We start from the raw sequence: 19,444 nt of genomic DNA, 5'->3' as shown, positions 1-19,444 counted from the left end.
CTTGGTTGATTGTTGTTGGTTTCTCTATGTAGCCCTGGCTGTCCTGGAATTTGTTCAATAGACCAGGCTGGCCTAGAACTCACTGAGCTCTGCCTGTCTCTGCTTCCCAAGTGCTAGGATCAAATTTGTGTGTCACTAAAATTTGTTTATTCTCAACTTTCTGAGAGAGCCTTTAAGAGATGGCTTATCTGTGTGATTTCCCTTCTTGCCCTAGAACTTGTTTATCGAAGATACCCTAGATGGTCTCTCTGCCACACAAACTTCAAGACAAAACTTTCCTATCACAGGCCAGAGTCTCCTCAGGCAACCACACCAAGTTACTGTTTTCTCTACACAGGTCTCATAGTTTCCTCTCTTGCAGAAACTCTGCCTGGGAGACAGATGCATCCTTCATGGAGGGTTATCCACTCCACCTGCCTTTCTTCCCGTTGCTTCTGGAATATGTACAGTATGTTATATACAATTCCTCAGGCCAGCTTGCAAGGCAGTCACATGCTAGCCCAATCAAGGAAAGCACTGCTTCCCCAGTTCCTCTGAGCCAGACTACTGGCTTTTCTTTCATTAAAATCAAAGTACCATGAGAGGCTCAGTGGGTAAAAGCTCTTGCCATTCTAGTCTAGAGACATGAGTTTCATCCCCAGAACTCAGCTACAAGTCATACACACTAGTGACAGGAGAATCGGCTGGAGACAAATGGTTAGCTAGACTGGATGGAGTATCTATCTGCATAGTAGCAGACAGACTCAGTCTCAAAACAAGGAAAGAGAAAACCAACTCTAATATCTTGTTCTCTGACTTCATGCTCATGGACACATAAAGATAAAACACACACACAAAACACACGCATGCATGTGATCAATCAACAATTAATGTTTAATGATTTCAAAGTTGCTTCTTTAAGAAAGGACACTTCTGCTGGAGAAGGACTCAGTGCTTGACACCTTGACTTGTATCTTTGAGTCCCCAGGGTTGATGCCCAACACTGCCCAAAACAGATGGAGCTGGTTTCTTCATTAACTGTTGTCCTAAGGAGTTGATGTTAATGATTCCTTACTGGCTTTTTAAGTGATTCTGTGTGAAAATGAGTAAGCTAGATTTGAGGAGAGAATTATGTCAATTAAAAAGTATAGGAGCAAGCCTGTCAAAGCAGCTTAGCAAGTAAAGGCACTCGTCACACAATCTGGCCACCTGAGTCCCATCCGCTTACCCCACATAGCGGCAGGAGGAGAGAACTGAGTCGGTCATGTTGTCCTCTCATCTTCACACATGTCCTATGGCATGTACTCCAGCCCACACAAATCACACAGAGACATACATATACAATAATAGCAAAAATCATAAAAAGTTCAGTGTCCACACTCATGAAGCTAATAAATTTAATATATGTCCTATTTTTTTTGAGACAAGGTTTCTTTATGTGATAGCTCTGACTGTCTGGGACTCACTTTGTAGACCAGGCTGGCCTCTAACCCACAGAGATCCACCTGTCTCTGCCTCCTGAGTGCTGAGATTAGAGGTCTGTGTCATCACACTTAGCTCCTATATTGTAAGGTTTATTTATTTAATTTTTTGTTACTTTTATCCCTAGGCTTCAAGTCTCTCAAGGATTAGGTACCCCTTCTCCCACTGAGGCCAGACCAGGCAGCCCTCTGCTGTATATATGTTGGGGGCCGTGGACCAGCTCATGTATGCTGCCTGGTTGGTGGCTCAGTTATTCTCATGAATTTTGCCTTAGTTAGCTTGCAAACTTTGAAAGTAGATGAGACTTAATGTTTAAATTTCCTCAACAATCAGAACTCCATATTAGAAGCTAAACAGACATTTACTGAATAGTCGTAACACCCCATAGATGGAGACAGAGAACATAGTGGTCAAGGTTGGATCGAGGCATGTGGTTAGGATGCAGGAAGCCCTGGGTTCAGTCCTTGGCACCAAAAACTAAACAAAAAAGTCAATATGATGGAAGAATTTAAGATATCACTGGGGACTGGAGAGATGCCTTAGTGGTAAAGAGCACATACTGCTTCTGCAAAAGAACCAAGTTCAGTTCCCAGCACCCATGTCAGATGGCTCACAACCATCTGTAACTCCAGGGATGTGTGATACCTCTGGCCTCTGCGGGAACTTATACTCACATGAGTATAGGCACACAGAGACACACAAACATATACATAATTTTAAAATAAAAATATATTTTTTAAATGTACAATTATAAGTGGAACAGGGTAGCTCACACCTATAATCCCAGCACTTGGAAGGCAAAGGCAGGAAAATCAAGAGTTCAAGGTCAACCTTGTATTTATAGACAGTTCAAGGCCAGATTAGATTAAGAAAAAATAAATACCACTATATTATTTCTCAATTATATAAACTAATATAACTTAACTTAGTAGTTTATTCTTTCAAATTTTTAGAGTAACATATAACAGATTCTAATATAGATTAATTCCCTGTTGCATTGAATAAGAGCACTGAAAATGTAATTTATTTTATTTTGCTTCTTAAATTTTATTTACTTTTACTTCTAGGTTTTCTTATGATTTTCAAAACTATATTTGTTTATTTAATTGCAGGCACTAGCACATGTGCCATGACACAAATATAAAGGTCAGAGAACATCCCATGAGGATCAGCATTCCATGATGTGGGTCCTGGGGATGGAACTCAGATCTCTGGGCCTGACAGCAATTACCACTACCTGCTAAGCCATCTCGTCAGCCTACACAATTTTTAAATCATGGTTATGATCTGCTGTGGATAGCAGAACTGAGCATTTCACTGGGAACTTGATAAAGCTGAACTTAGTGTTCCCCACACACTTACCAGCCCTGTTGTTCTCAGGGTCAGTTTTATAAATACCAGAAAGAACCCGATCCACTCCACAGAGCTGCTGGAAGCATCTATGTCCAAATCGCTAACAGCAAATGAAAAGAGAAAGGCCGTTGTTCTAACTGAATTTTCTACTATTCTCAATGCCTCCCCCATGACATGCAATAAACCCAGGGGACTGTTAATGATGCAGGAAATTAATATGCATGAGCTGGAGCTCCACCAAGATGCTGATAGAAGGTATTGTCCCTCCGCCTAGGTAGGCCTGGTATTACAAAGTGGAGAGACCCAGTTGGCATATTCCTGGCAAGTTCCAGGCAGACTTCTTTGGCTTACTGGAAAACACAAACTTTCATTGAGTGAGAGAAGATGTAGTGACAGATACGCTTGGATCCCTTATAAAAAGCAGTAAAAATAGTGGGTGTGGAAAAGATTAAAAATAAGGGATCGGAAGGGTGGAAAAGACATGGAGAGGAAGAGAAGAAATGGGGCAAGACAGGACAGGACAATATGAGAAGAAAAACAGGCAGGAAGTGTTAACCACAGGCCTGTTTGGAGTGGGAGGGAAGAGAAGGAAATGAAGAGGCAGGAAAGGAAAAGGAAATGGGCTGGAAGAAAGACAGTGTATTTTAAGGCTGTGTGTGTGTGAAGGTCATGGACTTGTTAAACTGTGCACTAAAGACTAAGGAAGCAAGCTTTCCGTTGAGAGATTCTTGCTCTGTCCCTCCCAGCCATTGTTGCACACCAAGATCCCCAAGATACCAGTATTCACAAAGAGTGCAGTTGCTGTACACTCGAAGCTGGGACTTTCATGGGTTTAAATCCTTGGAGAACAACCCTGAAGCTACAAATATGGGTGAGTCCAGGCCTTGTGCTTGAGAGACCAAGCCACATGGGAGACAGCCCACGTGGGAGACGTCCACGTAAGTGGACGAAAGTCAAAACCCACTGATATTCCTAGATAGCATACAGATGCATAAATCCGTACATGTTCAGATGCTGTGAAAGTAGAAGCAAAAACTGTCCAGGGGAACAAAAAGGATGAGGGGGAGGGGGAGGAAATATGTGGAGGGCCACAAGGTGTGAGGAGGAATATGGTGTATAATTGTATGAACTGCATGCAACCTTTTATCATGCTCAGTACACACAAAGAGGGTGAAATAAATTAAATAATTACATTTTTCTGCCTTCATTTCTGTTGGTGTGACAAATACCCTGAACAGAAACAACTTTGAGGGGAAAAAAGGGAAAAAAGTATTTGGCTTATGATGCCAAGTCCTGGACTGTCACTGCGGGAGGTTAAGGCAGGTACGTGCAGGCAGGCCTGTTTGCTATGCCACGTCTATATCACCTCCAACCAAGGAACTCAATTCACAGCCAAAGCAATGCAGCAGGGACCGTGGAAGAGCTGCTTACTGCCCAGCAGGTAGACTTGTACTCAGCTAGCTTTCTTAGATGATTCAGGACCATCTGCCTAGGGACTGGTGCCACCAAACAAAAATGGGTTGGGCCCTCTTACATCATTTAACAAAATCAAGACAATTTCCCACAGACATACCCACAGGCCAATCAGATGGAGTCAATTCCACAACTGAAATACATACACTAGATAGTCCTTGTTAACAGTTAAAGCTAACCTAGACAGGCATCAATTGAATAGGAGAGTATAAAATTGTTTGCTTTTTTTTTCATTTTTTTTTTCATTTGAAAGTATGATGTATCAAATTTCCACAATTGATCACTTCTTAGACTTGAGGAAGCATGGAAGTAATGATGTTATATTTGACTATAAAAGGGAAACTGTGAGTTAAGACAAACTGGAGAAAACCAAGCACAAGCTGTCCTATGAGTGAAGGCAGGACACAGCCTGTCCAAGAAAGGGTGATAGGAAGAGAAGAAACAAATAGGGAAGGATCAGGTGGGTAGCATGGCAATAGCCTAAACAGACATGGACAGGAGTGGGAGCATCGTTGCTGTTTGGATTTGAGAGTTTCTGCAAGCCCCAGTCTTAAGAGTTGCACCTTAGAAAGATCACAGCCCTGTCACCAGAAGCGAAAGTCCAGGCTTGTTGGGGTTTCCCGAGGTGTCCCCTGGGTTTTCACTTGGTTTCCTAATTCATCCAACAATCTCCATGCAAACTTCAAGTCGCTGGATTAGAAGTGTTTATGATAATGGATTGGGGATCCATTCATCCCTTGGATTGTGAAGAATCTTGGGTCCTATATTCATGTTCTTTGATGTATCTGTAGCTCTTGCCTTGATTGCCAAGAGGTAGTCCAGTGAATGGACATACCACAATTTATCCATTTATGGTTAATACTTCAGGACTTGTTGAGGTGCTATAAGCATCTCATATATGTCATGTGAATGTGTGTATACATATGTGTGTGCATGTGTATATGTATGAGGGCCTATGTTGTATATGTATGGTACATGTGCTTGTTAGGATAGGTGTGTGCACATGTGTGAGTGCTTCTCAGTGTATGTGCACACGCATGTGGAGGTCAGAGGTAGACATAGGATATCCTTTCTTGATTGCTGTCTGTCTATTTTTTTGAGACAGGACATCTCACTGAACGTGAATGAGTATTTATTTAGCTAAGCTAGCTGCCAATGAGATTCAGGAATCTATCCATCTCTGCCTCATTCCCCCAGTGCTGGGATTGCAGGCATGCACTGCCATGTAACTTTTCTCGTGGTTTCTGAGGCTTACAAACTCAGCTCCTCGTGTTTGCACTGCAGGTGCTTTACCTCCTGAGCCATGGCTTCAGTTTTCACAACACTGAAGGAAGAATGAGTCTTCCAAACATTGTGTTGAGTGCTACCTCCCAGCACCTGAGACTGAGACTTCCTTATTTGGAAATGCAGCCATCGTACATTCATCGATTAAGATAAGGTTATTCTGGAATACAATGGGACTTAGTACCATAGGTGGTGCTCATGGAGGCAATAGTGGTGTGTGTGCGCACATGCAATGGCACATGTGTATGGTGTGCATATGGAGGTCACAAAACAACCTCAGGTGTCATTCCTCAGGATCTGTCCACCCTGGTTTTTGAGAAAGAGTCTCTTGATGGGGCTTTCACTGCAGCTGTTGATTCTGCTAGATTGGCTTGGCCAAGAATACCCAGGGATCTTCCTGTCTCTGCCTCTCAGTGCTGGAATAACTAATGTGGACCACTATACCCAGCTTTTCAGGTAGAGGCTAAGGATCAAACTTGGCTCATCAGACCTGCACAGTAGATACTGAGCTATTTTCCTAGAGGAAGAAAGACACAAAGACTACCCCATAAGGAGAATAAGTCATGTGACAATGAATACAGAACTAGAATGATCTATCTACAAGACAAGGTGTCAAGACTTGCAAATTTGTAGAAGTTACAAAAGAGTGGAAAGAATAGTTATCTGTAAATTTTGGAGGCTGCCTACTTTTCTAATATGTGTTAGTATGTATGTATCATGCTTTGCTTGACAAAAAACATCAAGTTGCTTTTCAAAAGTACCAGTGTATAGATTCCCACCAGAAGGGCATAAAGGATCTGGGTTATAGATTTCTATATTACCAGTGGTTTTGAGTTTTACAATTTTTGGTGGTATATAGTACTTTTCATTTCCCTAATATATTATGATATTGAACATATTTTTTTGTGAACTCACTTGATTTCTAAACTAACCCATAGTGAAGAGTCTGAGAAATTCTTTTAACCACTGTTTTTGGCTGTGTGCTTTCAAAGTGAGTTGTAACAGGTGATTGTTTGTTTGTTTGTTGGTTTCCTCTTCTCTTCCTTTTCTTTTCTTCCCTTTGCTTTTTCTTTTGAGACAGGGTTTCACTATGTTGCCTAGACTGGCCTCTCAATCCTCCTGCCCCAGTCTGAACAAATCTTAACAATAAAATCTTAAAAATAAATAAACTATACTTTATTTGTTAAGATTATTAAAGGGTCATTGCTTGTTGGTTTCTTTGTTTTTACTTCCTTGATGGATTTTACTTACTTACTTACTTACTTACTTACTTACTTACTTATTTGAGACAGCTTTACTCTATATCTTGTGCTGGTTAAGTTCAGGATCACCCTCCTGTCTAGCCTCCCAAGTGCTAAGATTACAGTGTGAGCACCAAAAACCACTCTATGCATGTTTGAAAAGTATTTTCTTCTCATCTGCGACTTTTTAAAAACTATTTTTTTATTTTCTTTTGAAGAAAAATAAACCTTTAAGTTTGAAGTGCTGTGAGTCCTTTGTTGTTGTTGTTGTTGTTACTGTTTTGTGTCCTCTATGAAAACAAATTGGCCCAAATCAGTATTCCAAATACTTCCTCTTGTGTTTTCTCCTAGTGTTCGAATATTTTTACACGTTCATATGGTGCTCGACATGGTGTCCCCCTATTGCTGTTCCTTTCTTTCATTGTACAGTCACTCGGTTGACGTGGCTTCATTTATTAAAAGTGCCCTGCACAATGATTATCTGATTATACATCAATCAATTGTGCAAGTGCAGGTGCGCTTCCAGGCCTCTCTGCTCTGTTCCTTCTGTCTATCAGCTGTCCTCTCATTGATACCACAGTGAACTTTGCCTTGCTGAATTAAACGCTATGAAATCAGGCCATGTCCACTTCTGTTGTTCAGAAGTTGTTTTTGTTGCCCAAGTTCCCCTGTCGTTCATACACATTCTAGATTTACATGTTTGGTTTTCCAAGAATCTGTTGATTGTTTGCTTGTTTGGGACAAATTCTCACTATGCAGCTCTGACTGTCCCGGATGGAGCTCATTATGTCAAACAGGCTGGCCTGGAATCAGAGACCTGCCTGTCTCTGCCTCCAAATGCCCAGCACTATTTGCTGGATTTTAATTAAATCTGTAGGTTGTTATGGAGAAACTGACATCAACTAGCATTATAACACTAGTTTCTCATTTGGAAACATGGGTTTTGTTTTGTTTTGTTTTTTGCTTTGTTTTGCTTTTTGCTTTGTTTTTTTCCTCCTCCTCTCTAAGACAAGCCTGACCCCCAGGCTGGCCCTAAACTCACTGTATAATAAAATATGACCTTGAATTCTTCCTTCCTCCACCTCCCAAGTGCTGATACATCAAGCATGCATCACCACATCCATTTTATCTAGTCCTGGGGATTGAACCCAGGGCCTCATACAATGTAAAAAGCAAGCACCCTTCCAACTAAGCTACATTCCCAGTTCTGGTATCTTTCCATGTAGTTGGTCTTCTTCTGTATTTTTCCACTTTGGGCATACAAACCTTACACACACTTTGTTAACCTTATTCCTAAGTATTTCTTGGGTTTAATGCTATTATAAATAACCCATTTTTAGCTTTTCAATTTCCATTTTTTTCATGCTAGAGTATTTAAAAACTAGCTAGAGTAGTAGTACATTTCTCTAATCCCAGCACCAAGGATGCTGAGGCAAAAGGATTGAGTTCAGGCCAATCTGGGCTACAGAGCAAGTTTAAATCCAGCCTGGGTTGCAAGATCCTGTCTTCAGCAGATCTGTATTTCTTTCTATAGAGTGCACTTATGTCTTATAAACTTGGCAGATTCATACTACTTGTTCTAGTAGATTTTGTGATAGACTTTTGGGAAGTGTTTGTATAGACACACATGCCATTTGTAACAAAGATAACTTTGTTCCTTAGTTTTCTGTTTGGGATTCTTCTCATGGGACTCAAGGAGAAGGACCACGCCTTCAGTCAGTAAGAGCAATGACATTTGGCTCTATTTGGACTCTTTGAAAGCACACACTAAGTTACTGTACATATTAGATTCCATTTGTGATTCTACTGAATTGTATTTTCACTATTGGCAACTGATTTCTACTACACACTATTTGGCCTCGGATCTGGAATGTTCAGTCTCTTGTGATCCTATTGAATGAAATACTTCCTCCTGTGGTCTGCTTTTTTAAACTTAGGTAAAATGGAGCGTTCTGTGGGCTAGACAAAACCAAATGCCGGAGGGACAAGGGCAATTAAAGCAAAGCATTTGATTAAAGAGTTAAGACCAAAGACTGAAGAAAATAAAAGACAGAACGGGGAGTTAATGCTTACCTTAGCTGTGCTATGAGTCTATTAAAGGAAATGGGATACTTGGTCTAAAGAACACCCGGAGGTTCCCAAACTAGAAGCATCTGTTGATTTGAGGTTCAGGAAGGAACAGAGCACAAACCTAGACTGATTATTTGAGACTTCCCCAGACAATCAGGAGAGGGACAAGCCTCGCTCAATAAGCCTTAGCTCCTGGAAACAGGAGATAGATGGCACACAGACTGAAAGACACAGAAGGAAAAGGTCTTCAGGGTGGAAAAGGCCATACGACCATCCTGCAGCCAGAGTAGATATACTACAACAGTGAATACTTGACTAAATCAATCCAAATACACTATGGTTCCTAGGTCTTGATTCCTCGGCTAATGACAGAGTACAGCCCTTGACAGAAAAGCCTTTATCTCCCTGTAAAGTAAGACACCTGCCATTTTAGCATGGTTTTCCACCAACACATTTAAAAAAGTCTATCTTTCATCACTGACTCAATAAACATTTGTGTGTTCACACTGGGACTAAGCAGGATTTCATGACTTAAGAATATGGAGATTTGAAATGGGTCACTGTCCTCCCCTAGCTCAGAGACTTCTAGAAGAGACAGACAATGTTGCAAGCAGTTATGATGTCATGAAGTGCCACAGTGGGTAAACAGCCGGGGATTCATAACACAGATGGGAGAGGGGAGTCGGGGAAAGCTTTGCAATAACAATCCTGTGTAAGAAGCACACTAAGTAAAGAATGCATTCTAGACTGCTAAAAACCCTTAATGTGACTATTTTGGCACAGGCTGGTTGATCAGAGATGAGAACTTTATAAACATAGTAAATGCTTTAAACAATTTAACTTAAACTTATATTGGGTTTCTATTTCCCAGGTCATTTGACTGTCATCTCAAGGTTTTGTTTGAAGCATAAACCTTCTTGATGGGTTCTCTGTATTCTTTCTTGCTGAACTATCACCTCAAGTTCATCAGCTACAAAACATTTACACTATGTTTCTATCTTTCTTTTAGATTTATTTATTTATTTATTTATTTATTTATTTATTTTTATATGAGTAGTACACTGTAGCCCTTTGCAGACAAACCAGAAGAGGGCATAGGATCCCATTACAGAGGGTTGTGAGCCCCCTTGGTTGCTGGGAATTGAACTCAGGACCTCTAGAAGAGCAGTCAGTGCTCTTAACCACTGAGCCATCTCTCCAGGCTTATACTATGCTTCTTTAAAAAGAGAACAAGACTATGGATAGAGAATCTAGGGAGATGGCTCAGGGGGAAAGCACTTGCCAGGTCTGCACAAGGGCATGAGTTCAAACCCCCAGAACTCACACAAAAGCCTGATTGTGTGTGCATCTGTGACCACAGCGCCCTTGTGCTGCAATAGAAGACAGAATTCCAGAATTCCCAAAGAATTCTCTCTCGGGAGACACCTGGCTTGGCAAACGGAGACTCTGTGTCAAACAGGAACAAGGTAGGTGACTGGAGACTAACACCAAAGTTTGCTCCCTGACCGCTACATGCATATCACGGCATGAACAAGCACTCTGCCACCCCCACATACAAACACACACACACATACAGAGAGAAAGACAGAGAAAGACAGACACACAGAGGGAAAAACAATGGGGGAAAAATGGAAGAGCCATTGAAACTTTTTTGAATCTCACTTCTTTATTGTCTGACCCGATTTCTCTTGTCCACATCTAATTTGGCAGTGACTTGTCTTAAGCAACTCATCTTCATTTTTTTGTTTTTACTTTTTGTTTTTTTTCAGGCATCTCACAAATGCCTGTAATTCTAGCCCCTGGGGCTCTGATACAATCTTCTGGCCTCCAAGGGTACTTGTGCTCATGGGTACATAACTCCCCTGGCCTACCACATGCACATGGTTTTTGAAAAATCAAAAAACAATAATTGCGCAAACACAGAGACCCACAGCCAGACAATATGCCAGGAAAGACCTCAGAATCTTCAGCCCTAAATGTGCTGTGTCCATGAAATCCCTCCCCTCAGGGCTCAGGAAACCCTACAGAAAAGGAGGCATAGAGAATGTCAGAGCCAGAGGGGATGGGGGACACCTAGGAAACAAGGCCCTCTGAATCAACAGGATCTACATACATATGAACTCACAGAGACTGGGGCAGCATACACAGGCCTACATGGGTCTGCACAAGATGGGGTCCTAGAGCAGAAAGAGAAGTGGATTCATGCCCCTATAACTAGCCCAGAAGCTATCTCTAGTGCAACCACTTGCAAGTGAAAATTTAGTTTTTTCTAAGGGAATCTCATGGGAAGCAAACTACTCTTAAGCATAGGCTGCAAGCCCAGCAGTAGATGACGAACTGAAAATGAACTCACCGCCATCTTATGAGGTTCCTGTCCCATAATGCCACTCCAGGGCTCTCCCTTCCTTCTCTCCTTCCTTTTGATTTTATCTTATTTATTTATTTTACCCTATGGCTATACATATATTATAACTTCAAATTGTGTGTTTTTATGGGATTCCTGAGTGTGCACACAAGTCTTTGCATCTATATTTGTTCTGGGCCCTTTCTTGGACTTTTTCTCTTCTGATTATTGGTTCTGTTCAATTCCTTTTTGTTTGCTTTTGTTCTATCATTATATTTTTATCTTATTTTATTATTATGCCTTAGATGTCGCTCTGTTTTTTAAGGAGAGACAGAAAGGGCGAGGGTCCATATGGAAGGGCAAATGGGAGGTGAGCCCAGAGGAATAGCCAAAGGGGAAACTGTAATTGGGATATATTCTAGGAACATATCTATTTTCAATTTAAAAATCATTAGAAAAGACAGACATCTAAAGGATAATAAACACTGTGGTGTGGAAATGGTCACCAAAACCTACAAATATATAAAGGACAAGGACAGAGCGTGGCTTCACACAAACTGTCTCCCAGTAAGGCTCTGGTACATATGACAGTCCTTTTTCCTTAATTCTCCCAATACTCAACAAAATGTCAAGATCATTTTTCCAATGTAAATACTACATATGTCTCCAAAGATGATGCTGTTTTCAATGATCTTGCCAACTGACATAGAACTCTTCCAAGTAATGGAGCTTTATGAATTACCAGTTACTTGTTTCAACAGCTTCAATACCCATCCTCAAAGAGTTCCTAGTGATAACGGACAAAAGAGTGACAGGTGTGGGAGGCAGGAGGCCCATTCAGGAAACACGTGGAGGTCCATTCAAAAGCCACTGGAGTATAGAAAGTATTCTACAAACAGTGAGAACAATCGAGTGACCACAATAATGATAATAATAAGTCCAGGAAATCTACCAGATAATGGAAGAAGTGTAGAGGCTGCTGCATAGCTGGCTGAAAGTCTTACCCGGAACAATGAGATAGCCAGTTCTCATGGGGCTGTTGTTGAGGCTACTACACTTTTATATCTCAAAGTCAAAAGAACTTGACAGTCAATTCCCAGAGAGCATGAACATACCAAAGTAGGATCCTGCATTTTGGTATAGTAAGCCATGCTTAAGACAAATGTGGTAAAATTAAATGAGCAGCCACCAAACATGGAAATAAAGATAAAGAGGTGGCTGGAACTGTTGACTAAATAATATAGAGATTGGATAAACAGAAACATACATATACCAAAGCTTATTTATACTGACCAATATTTAAGAGTAAAAAATGCAGGCTGGGAAGACAGCTCAGTTGGAAAAGCGCCTGTCAAGGAAGTGTGAGATCTCCAGCACGAATACAAAAAGCCAGGTTGGGGGTGTATGTCAGTAATTGCAGAGCTGGGGAGATAAAGAGGATCCCTGGAGTTTGCTGGCTAGCCAATTGTGTCAGTGGACTCCCGGTATAGGGAGAGACCCCGCCTCACAAAGAAGGTGAAAGCTAATTAGATGGCTGCCAAGCCTGATGAGCTGAGTTCCACCCCAGACGCTACATGGTGAAGTGAGAGAACTAATGCCTGCAAGCTGGCATTTCACTTCCACCTAGGCCCCATGCATGTGAGCCTGCACATGTACACACACACACACACACACACACACAGAGAGAGAGAGAGAGAGAGAGAGAGAGAGAGAGAGAGAGAGAGAGAGCTATATTCGTGACAATCAATAATCCTTTCAATCTATTTGTGTGCATGTGTGTGTGTGTGTGTTTGTCTATCTGTGTATCTGTCTCTTTGTGTCTGTGTGTGTTTGTGTGTGCGTCTCTGTGTTTGTCTGTGTGTTTGCATGTGTGTGTGTATATGTCTGTCTGATCTGTTTCTTTGTGTCTATCTGTCTGTGTGTGTCCCCTCTGAGCCCCGCCAATTTCCCAACATGACACTAAATCAATGCCTTGTCTCAAGACCATCTTTAGTTTTTTTTCTCTGATCCTTAGATGAAGCATCATCTAGTCCCAGACAGTTCCCCAGGGCAGCCAGAAAGTCTTCCTTGGCCCAGCACTGTAATGACTTATTTCAGAACTGTTCCAGCCACCAGGGCCTGCCAGTCAAGAATATGAGTCTTCTGGCAGACTCTGCAGGGAGCTCATAAGAACAGAACAGGAGGGAACAGCCCTGCTTTGCAGCTGTGACATGCTGGGCCAAAATAGGCATTAATGTCGCGTGTGAGCGGAATCAGGCAGAAGAGACAGAGCGGATTTGTCTCACATTAGAGCTGAGCTGCGTTTTACAAGTCAGGTCAGATTTCTTGATCTCTTTTATGGGGACATTCTAGTGGTTATAGAATCCAGTGCCATGGCTTAGAAGGGAGGGGAGGGTGTGCCACCAAGGAATAATTGAATTAAATAAATAGTCAAAAGTGCTTCCTCTCAGACTCACTCTGTGACATAACCAGCCCAACCATGCAATCCTGCATGCAGCTGCTCCCAGATAAATGAACAGCTAATTTCAACAAAGCTGCTGAGTAATGAAGACTTAAAACGTGAAATCTGAATGGAATCTGAGCTCTTGCATCCATCATTAGAAAACATACAGCTAAACATCAAAGCCAGTCTATCTTCCTCCCTCATTCAGGCTAAGGGAGCCCCTCGGGACACTGGCTCCCTTCAAGGTACAATCGAGACGATTAAGGCAGTGATTGTTTGGAAGCTGGCAAGGCTGGGGAGTGGAGAAAAGCCACCTGTCATGTTGATATTGTGGAGGGCTGGTCACTGCTGGTCACGGCTGGTCACTGCTGTCCACTGCCAGCCCCTGGGTGGACTTGGATTTACACAAGACTCTTCTTGGAGCATGAATGGAGCTGAGACTCTTCCCCTCGTGTTTTCAATATACAATTCATTAGAGAAACAATGCTGCTTTGTATTTGAACAGCAATGGGGAGGTTTCCATTGTACTGTGCAATTGTCTAGGTCTGGAGCTTGGAATCTTGGCATGTAGGTGTCAAAGGCTGCATTTTCCAATGCCTTCCTTATCTGGCTTCTACAGTCTTCAATCTCAGTTTTCACAAACTCTGACTTTGTGGTATTAGAGATGGAACATTGTGTGGCTTTGAGTATCCTGTAAGATGCTGTGCATCTCAGCAAAGGTCTTTGATCCTTGCATTGAAAAGGTCACAGGGCAGGTAGCCTCAGAGTTCGCTTCTAATCTGTGCCTGTGTGATCTGTTTATACCACATTCCACTTCTGACCCATCTCACCATCTGGAATGCTGGGATTGCAGAGGTATGACTCTGCATCTGGCCTTTCAGGTCAGCTCCAGGGAACCAAACTCAGGTCAACAGGTCAGTGCCTACCAGGTTTACTCACTAAGCCATTTTCCTACCCCTATAAACTCTGTCTAAAAACCTGATTTTCTTCTGAACCCTTTGGCCATGGTCCCTGTTTTCATCAACCTCTCTCCCTTGACAGGATGCTCCTAACTAGATCCAAGGAAGGCCTGAAAGTGAGCCAAGACATTTACAAGACAGACACTGGTGGGCCTGGTTTCTTCCAGGTACCAATTGCCACACAGGCAATTTAGGTAAATTGTCATGACTTGAACTGCAGAGTGTAAATTATGGTGAAATGATTAAAAAGGAAACTTTCCCAAATGAATGGTATTAATTCTTAAAACATTGCCATGCCATTCTACCAAAGAATCCCTTAGTCACATTCCTGTTATTTACATATCCCAGTCTGTTTAACGTTAGACTGTGAAGGAGTCATGCAGAAGATAACAGATGTCGTGCAAATAGCAATTAAAATACCAGCTCATGTCTCCATAGAAAGAATGGAGAAAGAACTCAGAATAGAAGCTAACATTAAGTAGATTGAATCCATTTAGAGAATTAAGCAAAAAGGGAGACGATTTTGATAAAAGTCACATGATACCACTAGCCCTAATCGTCAGAGGACACAGTTGACAGCCATGACAAAGAACAAGAGTGTAGGGAGGGTAGAGAATGTCCCAATGGTTAAGAGCATTTGTCGCTCTTGCAAAGGACCTGGTTTGGTTTCCAGCACCCATATGGCAGCATACAACCATCTTTCATTCCAGGTTTAGGGGGCCTCACATACATTTCTGACCTTAATAGGCATCCACAATACACACAGTGCACATACATACATGCAGTCACACACGCATACACATAAGATAAAAATAAATAAGCTTTAAAAAAAAAATAAAGAAAGAGAATGAATTCAGAAGACCTGGGACATCACTCTGGAGTCTGGACCAATTTGATGTAAGCCATTGCTACTCAAAGGACCAACAGAAAAGTCTACAGGTGAGACGCTGTTGGGAGGTAGCTCTTCATGTCTCTTCAGTTTATGTGCAACTCGGCCTATGCAAAGTGTATCTTACTGTACTTAGGATGGGAGGCTCATATTTCCTGAAAAAGTATCTCCACACTTCTCAGGAGATAAAAGAATGGAGATAGGATTCTATAATTGCTTCCTTGCTTTATATGTATATTCGTTTGTTTTTTTTAATCAGTGTGTATTAATTAAACAAAATAATGGCTTTTTAATATTTTTATAATGCATATAATGTACCCCGAGCATATTCATTATTCCATTTCAAAAGTCATTTCTTAGTGATGAAGTTAACTCACCAAGAGCACATAAAGATCTCCTGTTTCTCTGTAATCAACTGCAAAATATATGAAATAAACACCGGGCAGAGCTAAGAACAAACCGTAAGTCTAGTTAATGTGTCTGACATTTTTATCTCTATTTTTTAATTCCTCTTTAAAAACAAAATTCCTTTCCCTGTGTATATGTACTTTAATCTCAAGAAAAATTAGAATTAAGTACAAATATGATTCAGTAAATAAAAATCATACTACTAATATTTTATATGTTAATATACGGAGTATTTTATGTGTTATATTTTTAGTATTTGTATTATCCTAAATAATTTGCCATGATTAATAAATTTATACTCGTGTTTCTAAGCTGACATAGTAAAGCTGATTTTCTTTTTTTTTTATTGGATATTTTATTTACATTTCATATGTTATCCCTTTACCCCCATCCCCCACCCACCCGGGAACCCCTCATCCCCTTACCCCTCCTCCTTCTTCTCCGTGGATGTAACCCCCACCTACCCCCCCCACACTCCCACTTCCCCACCCTCAAAATTCCCACCCCCTGGGGCGTCCAGCCTTCATGAGGTCAAGGATCTCTTCTTCCACCTGTGCCCGGCAAGGGCCCTCCACTCTTACATATTCAGCTGAAACCCTGGATCCCTCCATAAGTGCTCCCAGGCTGGTGGTTAGGACCCTGGGAGCTGTGGTTGGTTGGTATTGTTGCTCTCCTCATGGTGCCACAAACCCTTTCAGCTCCTTCGGTCCTCACTCTAACTCCTCCATTAAGAACCTCATGGTCAGTTCAATGGCTAGTTGTGAGCATCTGCCTCTGAATATGTCAGACTCTTGAAGGCCTCTGAGGAGACATCCATATCAGGCCCTTATCGGCATGCACTTCCTGACTTTCACATCAGCATCTACCTTTGGTGACTGCACATGGGATGGATACTCAGGTGGAAAGGTCTTCAAATAGCCCCTCCTTCAGTTTCTATCCCTCACTTTGTCTCCATATTTGCTCCCTTGAGTATTTTGTTGCTCCTTCTAAGAAGAACTGAATCACCCCCACTTGGTCTTCCTTTTTTATGAGCTTCATGTGGCCTGTGAGTTGCGTCTTGGGCATTTCAAGGTTCTGGGCTAATATCCAATAATCAGTGAGTGAATACCATGTGTGTTCTTTTGTGATTGGCTTACTTCACTCAGGATGATAATTTCTAGTTCCATCCATTTACCTAGGAACCTCTCGAATTCATTGTTTTTAATAGCTGAGTAATACTCCATTGTGTAAATATACCACATTTTTTGAATCCATTCCTCAGTTGAAGGACATCTGGGTTCTTTCCAGCTCCTGGCTATCTTAGGAGAATCTAAGATTTTGTACATAAATATATATGAATATATTATCTATGTTAGCTTTATATTACAAGCCTTAGTAGGGTTTTCTACAATATTTAAAGGAGTTTAAATCTGTAACTGTGACCAGTTATCAGTGAAGAGCATAAAAATAATTTCTGAATGTTTATTAGCATGTTATGAAATATAATAAAATACATTTTTAAAAAGTTATGATTTTTAAATTTATTCTTTAATATCAGTACTAATATTTTTAAAAAAACATATAAGTCATAAAAGTACAATCTTTGTTTGCACCGGAGACGTGAACTATGCCTTCTTTGAGATTACATAGTAAATGAACTGTTTTCAACATGATAAATCACTTTGATGGCTCTCTCCTCCAGCCAAGCAAGATGCTGAAAGAAAAGAAAGCCAAGGGGAAAGAAGGTGGCCCCAGCCTCCATCATAGTTGTGAAGAAACAGGAGGCCAAAAAGGTGATCAATCCTTTGTTCGAGAAAAGGCACAAGAACTTTGGCATTGAGCAGAACATCCAGCACAAAAGAGATCTAACGCGCTTCGTCAAGTGGTCCCACTACATAAGGCTGCAGTGGCAAAGAGCCATCCTCTTTAAGAGGCTCAAAGTACCTCCTGCCATTAACCAGTTCACCAGGCCCTGGACAGGCAAACAGCTACCCAGCTGCTTAAGCTTGCCCACAAGTATAGGCCAGAGACAAAGCAAGAGAAGAAGCAAAGGCTACTGGCTCATGCTAAGAAGAAAGCCCCTGGCAAAGGGGACATTCCAACTAAGAGACCACTTGTCCTCCAAGCAGGAGTCAATACAGTCACAACCTTGGTGGAGAACAAGAAGGCTCAGCTGGTGGTGACTGCCCATGATGTAGACCCCATTGAGTTCATGCTTGCCTCTAGCTGGTGGCTTCCCTGCCTGCCCTGTGTCAAAAGATAGGGATGTCCTACTGCATCATCGAGGGAAAGGCCAGGCTGGGGTGTCTGGTCCGCCAGAAAATGTGCACCATTGTTGCCTTCACACAGGTTAACTCAGAAGACAAGGGTGCTCTGGATAAGCTGGTGGAAGCTATTAGGACCAATTACAATGACAGATACAATGAGATCCACCGCCACTGGGGAGGCAACGTCCTAGATCCTAAGTTTGTGGCTCACAATGCCAAGCTGGAAAAGGCAAACGCTAAAGAACTTGCCACTAAACTGGGTTAAACATACACTGTTAAGTCTTCTGTATATAAATATAATTACAAAATTATCTTCCAGAAAAAGAAAGAAAGAAAAGAAAAAAACACTTTGATGGAGTTTAATCTCCTTCTATAAGCACTGGGCAGGAAAAGCTGCCTTAGCTGAAGAATTTTATATTCTGAATGTTGAATCTCAGGACAATAATCAATATAATATACTTTAACATTGTCTTCCAAAGTAAGTCCTTTCTGTCCCATCTGCAATACTAACATTTGTTTGTAGCATTTACTATTACTGTTACTATTACTGTTACTGTTACTATTACTATTTACTATTAGCCTTCCCTCTGTCCTATTAGAAAATTAAACCACAGAAACAGAATTATAAGTAAAAAAAAAATAGCTGAATCATAATAACTACCACAGTAATCATTAGCAAAGTGGGGAACTACCCACAAATACTCACTGCTCACAAATATCTCAACAAGAAAGAATTAAAATAATGTATTTCAGAAGATATATTGAGCTCAAATTTTAAAGCTATGATTTCAAAGTAATTCTCTTTAAGAGCAGTGGAATATTAACATATTAAATTTATTAAACATAACATCTAAAAAGGGGACACTGGCATAGAGCCTTCAGATGCTATTGTTTGGCTTATGTGAATTATAACAAAATCTGGTCTGTTTGGGATGCTCAAACTACAGAGATTTTATTGCTATTTTTATATTTTTGGAGCCAACAAAACCATGACCATAAAGCCAACACAAAAAGAGCCACAGCCCTCTTTCTATTGTTTTATTCCTTCCTAGATCCATAGACATGATTTTCCAGGACAATATAATGGTCTCCTAAGTCTTCCATACTTCCTTCTCATGCACAAATCTCAATGATTTCCTCATGCCCTGCCTGGATACCACTCAAACACCTCTTCAGCGGGCCAGCATTGCAGTCTTTTGGGGGTTTACCAGCACTCCTTTCCTGAATCACCACCAGAATACTACCTTATGGTCCACGTCCTTGACAAGTACTT

General features: G+C 41.2%; 1 protein-coding gene across 1 annotated transcript in view; it reads right to left on the bottom strand.

Annotated features, from left to right (window-relative positions):
- Fam107b (family with sequence similarity 107 member B) overlaps positions 1-19,444 on the bottom strand; it is a 206,771-nt gene that overhangs the window by 72,130 nt on the left and 115,197 nt on the right. The gene's annotated exons all lie outside the window — the stretch shown is intronic.

Source organism: Grammomys surdaster, unplaced genomic scaffold (assembly GCF_004785775.1).
Source record: "Grammomys surdaster isolate TR1022 unplaced genomic scaffold, NIH_TR_1.0 146, whole genome shotgun sequence".
NCBI lineage: Eukaryota > Metazoa > Chordata > Mammalia > Rodentia > Muridae > Grammomys > Grammomys surdaster.
This window is presented reverse-complemented; position numbering and strand designations above follow the sequence as displayed.